Raw genomic sequence first — 5,168 nt, 5'->3', positions numbered from 1 at the left:
AACCTTTATAAACGTTTGGCTTTTATTGCTAAAAAGTTGAAACGTTTGGATTTGTTTCATAACCTTTGTAAACGTTAGGCTTAAATCGCTAAAAAGGTGAAATGTTTGGATTTATTTCGTAACGTTTGTAAACTTTTGGCTTAAATCGCTAAAAACCTGAAATGTTTGGATTTGTTTCGTATAGTTTGTAAACGTTTGGCTTCAATCTCTAAAAAGGTGAAATGCTTGGATTTGTTTCGTAACGTTTGTAAACGTTTGGCTTAAATTGATAAAAAGGTGAAACATTTTGATTTGTTTCTTAACCTTTGTAAACGTTTGGCTTAAATTGCTAAAAAGGTGAAACGTTTGGATTTGTTTCATAACCTTTGTAAACATTTGGCTTATATCGTTAAAAAGGTGAAATGTTTGGATTTGTTTCGTAACGTTCATTAACTTGTGGCTTAAATTGCTAAAAATGTGAAATGTTTGGATTTGTTTCTTAACATTTGTAAGCGTTTGGCTTCAATCGCTAAAAAGGGGAAATGCTTGGATTTGTTTCGAAACGTTTGTAAATATTTGGGTTAATTTGATAAATAGGTGAAACATTTTGATTTGTTTCTTAAAATTTATAAACGTTTGGCTTTAATTGCTAAAAAGTTGAAACGTTTAGATTTGTTTCATAACCTCTGTAAACGTTTGGCTTAAATCGCTAAAAAGGTGAAATGTTTGGATTTGTTTCGTAACGTTTGTAAACTTTTGGCTTAAATCGCTAAAAATGTGAAATGTTTGGATTTGTTTCGTATCGTTTGTAAACGTTTGGCTTCAATTCTAAAAAGGTAAAATGCTTGGATTTGTTTCTTAACGTTTGTAAACGTTTGGCTTAAATTGTTAAAAAGGTGAAACATTTTGATTTCTTTCTTAACCTTTGTAAACGTTTGGCTTAAATCGCTAAAAAGGTGAAACGTTTGGATTTGTTTCGTAACATTTGTAAATGTTTGGCTTAAATCGCTAAAAAGGTGAAACGGTTGGATTTGTTTTGTAACGTTTAAAAACGTTTGGCTTAAATTGCTAAAATGGTGAAATGCTTTGATTTGTTTCATAACGTTTTAAACGTTTGGCTTAAATCACTAAAAAGGTGAAACGTTTGTTTTTGTTCTGTAACGTTTGTAAACGTTTGACTTAAATCACTATAAAGGGGAAACGTTTGGTTTAATTTCCAAAGGTTTGGCTTCAATCGCTGAAATGGAAAAAAGTTTGGATTTGTTTGGTAACGTTTGTAAACGTTTGGCTTAAATCGCTGAAAAGGTGTAACGTTTGGATTTGTTTCGTAACGTTTGTAAACGTTTGGCTTAAATTGCTCAAAAGGTGAAACGTTTGGATTTGTTTCATAACGTTTTAAACGTATGACTTAAATTTCTAAAATGGGGAAACGTTTGGATTTGTTTCGTAAGGTTTGTAAACTTTTGGCTTAAATCGCTAAAAACGTGAAATGTTTGGATTTGTTTCGTAACGTTTATAAACTTTTGTCTTCAACAGCTAAAAGGGTGAAACGCTTGGATTTGTTTCGAAACGTTTGTAAACATTTTGCTTAAATTGCTCAAAAGGTGAAACATTTTGATTTGTTTCTTAACCTTTGTAAATGTTTGGCTTCAATTGCTAAAAAGGTGAAACGTTTGGATTTGTTTCATAATCTTTGTAAATGTTTGGCTTAAATCGCTGAAAAGGTGAAATGTTTGGATTTGTTTCGTAATGTTTGTAAACTTTTGGCTTAAATCGCTAAAAACGTGAAATGTTTGGATTTGTTTAGTAACGTTTGTAAACGTTTGGCTTCAATCGCTAAAAAGGTGAAACGTTTAGATTTGCTTCGTAACGTTTGTAAACGTTTGGCTTTAATCGCGAAAAAGGTGAAACGTTTGGCTTCAATCGCTAAAAAAGGGGAAACGTTTAAATTTGTTTTGGTAACGTTTGTAAATGTTTGGCTTCAATCTCTAAAAAGGTTTGTAAACGTTTGGCTTTAATTGCTAAAAAGGTAAAACGTTTGGATTCGTTTCATAACCTTTGTAAACGTTTCGCGTAAATCACTAAAAAGGTGAAACGTTTGGATTTGTTTCGTAACATTTGTAAACGTTTAGCTTAAAGTGCTAAAAAGGTGAAAAGCTTGGATTTGTTTCGTAACGTTTGTAAACGTTTGGCTTAAACGGCTAAAAAGGTGAAACATTTAAATTTGTTTCTTAACCTTTGTATACATTTGGCTTAAATTGCTAAAAAGGTGAAACGTTTGGATTTGTTTCATTACCTTTGTAAACGTTTGGCTTAAATCGCTAAAATGGTGAAATGCTTGCAAACGTTATGTAACGTTTGTAAACTTTTGGTTTAAATAGCCAAAAAGGTGAAATGTTTGGATTTGTTTCGTAACGTTTGTAAATGTTCGGCTTAAATTGCTTAAAAGGTGAAACATTTTGATTTGTTTCTTAACCTTTGTAAACGTTTAGCTTAAATCGCTAAAAAGGTGAAACGTTTGGATTTATTTCTTAACCTTTGTTACGAAAAAAATCCAAACATTTTACCTTTTTAGCAATTTAAGCCAAACGTTTACAAACGTTACGAAACAAATCCAAACGTTTCACCTTTTTAGCGACTTAAGCCAAATGTTTACAAAAGTTACTGTCACGACCCATTTTCGTGAATCGCGACCGGAGCTAGGGTATGGGTAATGTAGTACCAAAACCCTTAGCTAGCCTTTCAATAAACATATAAACACATAAACCTGCAAAAAACTAGTGCTCGGGGGCAACCGAGACTTCAGCCTAAATCTAGCAGTTATAATATTCAACAGTTAATATAACATGCTTATCCAATTCCCAGTCTAAAATAGATTTATCATAAACCAATGTAAATAATATAACATGCCAAAACAATATAAACATTCGAACCAATCCGACAAAATATATAATAATAATAAAGACGTCTAGTTACTACTGCGGTCTAAGAATAAAACAGTTTACAATTTATCAAAATAAATGGAACCTCCGAGGAAAAGTAAATGCGGAGATCACCAGACTCTTTCAGATCATAACCCTGGGAAAATTGGGAAAACCACGGGGTCAGATATACTGAGATGAGTTTATACCACTATTTACATTTATTAAGTGGAAAACCTTTAAAACCGTTTAAAACATTTATTAACAATGTTACAAATAATAGTTGGAACCCTAATCCACAATTCTAAATAAATATCATAATCCAATAGGTCTGGTCCCGAGAGCTGAGCTACACCGAGTTACCACTGATCACACTTATACCAGAGTCCCGAGAGCTGAGCTACACCGAGTTACTCTACTTGGTCCCGAGAGCTACGCTCACACCGAGTTACCACATTTCCATATATAACTTACCCAGATCAATGCCGGTGCGCACGCAGTCCTAATGATGCCCATTAGGTAGCATGTTCCAACTAGAAGCCATAATATAAAATAGTTCGAAATATACGTACAGTATATATATTTAATATTAAAATAACAATTTACTTAATAAAGCGGTAAATAGTAAGTACAAACTCACTGCTTGCTAATCCACGTGAATACCGGCAAACAACTAATCCTGGTTCGCCTCTGGAGCACGAACAATAGACGGGTCTAGACAAATAAAATAATTATTAAAAACAGACCCTAACTCTAGAGAGTACTAGACACCACATAGGACTAGCACAAATAACACGTCGGAATAACACAAGCCAGAACACACAAAAATACCCATTAGGTAATGAAGCCCAATTAATACAAGTCTATTGAGTTCTCGCTTAAAATCCAATTTATAAATATTATTTAATAATCTGTAAATAATAAATAATTTTCCAAATAGTGGGTTAGCCGAGTTATCATTAACTACCAAGCTAACCTCACTTGTCGGGTGACCCAAGTCTAACCCGACTCAAAACGTTTATCAAATATAAACCCGAGTTTATATTTATAAAATAACTCCATAAAATAATAACCATTTAAAAGCGGAATTCAATAACTTCAATTCCAAGTAACCCAAGTTACAACCCAAAAACTTAATTAAATACATCTTATAAAAGTTTAGGGACTAAATTGTACTTTAGCCAATTAGGGACTAAATTGTACTTTTGCCAATTAGGGACTAAATTGTACTTTTGCCAATTTGATATCCAAAATCAATTTAATTGCTTTTATTTATATTTAAATCAAAATATAAAATAACCAACCAACGATCCACTTAATTAAGTTATAAAATAAGTTCAGGGGCTAAATTGTAATTTAGCCAATTTCATGCCAAATTGATATTCTTAATTAAATAGAATTACCCGAGTAATTATATTAACTAAATTTATAATTAATTATCATTTTCAATATTTAATTTGTAAATCAAAATAAAATCAAAGTTATTAGGTTAAGTTATGAACGAAGGATCACTTTACCCCCCGAACTTGGCACAAAATATCAAAAACGTCCAAATTGAGAAAACCGGATCACTTTTACCCTGAACTTGACTAAACCGGCTCAAAAACCCCCCTTATGCTTACATGGCACTTAATTGGAGAGTGAGATGTATAAAATTCATAATTAATTCTAATTAATTACACTTAAATACTAATTAATTCTAATTAAAATTTTAAGAATCTTTTTGAACTTTTTTCCAAAATTTCTCAATTTCTTTTCTTCCAACCACCAACCACCATCCCTATACCTCCACTGTCCACCGCCTAAAACCGATCAGCCACCGCCCGAAACCGACCAACCACCTAAAACTTAAAAACCTCAGCCGCTAAGTACCGACTGGGTTCGTCTCCAACATATCGGACCTGTTGGAGACGAACCCAAACAGATCTGTTGAGATCTGTTGGAGACGAACTGGGTTCGTCTCCAACTGTTGAAGACGAACTCAGATGGGTTCGTCTTCAACAGATCGTCTCTGTTAAAGACGAACCCATCTGGGTTCGTCTTCAATTAGAGACGAAATGTCTCAGTGAGAGACGACGACCTCGTCTCTCTCAGAGACGAGCTCGTCGTCTCTGCTTGCTGCCGGAGATGATGAGCGGCTGCCGGATTCTTCTCCGGCAGCTGCTCATCGGTCTCTAAAAAAAATTGATTTTTTTTGTAAAAAGTACATAAAGACCCTTTAGATTTTTAGTTAATACATGTTTGATATATAAAGTTTTATAATTAAAT

This window comes from Mercurialis annua, linkage group LG3, assembly GCF_937616625.2.
Source record: "Mercurialis annua linkage group LG3, ddMerAnnu1.2, whole genome shotgun sequence".
In the NCBI taxonomy this organism is placed as follows: Eukaryota; Viridiplantae; Streptophyta; class Magnoliopsida; order Malpighiales; family Euphorbiaceae; genus Mercurialis; species Mercurialis annua.
The sequence above is the reverse complement of the archived record's forward strand: the minus strand, read 5'-3'. Positions refer to the sequence as shown.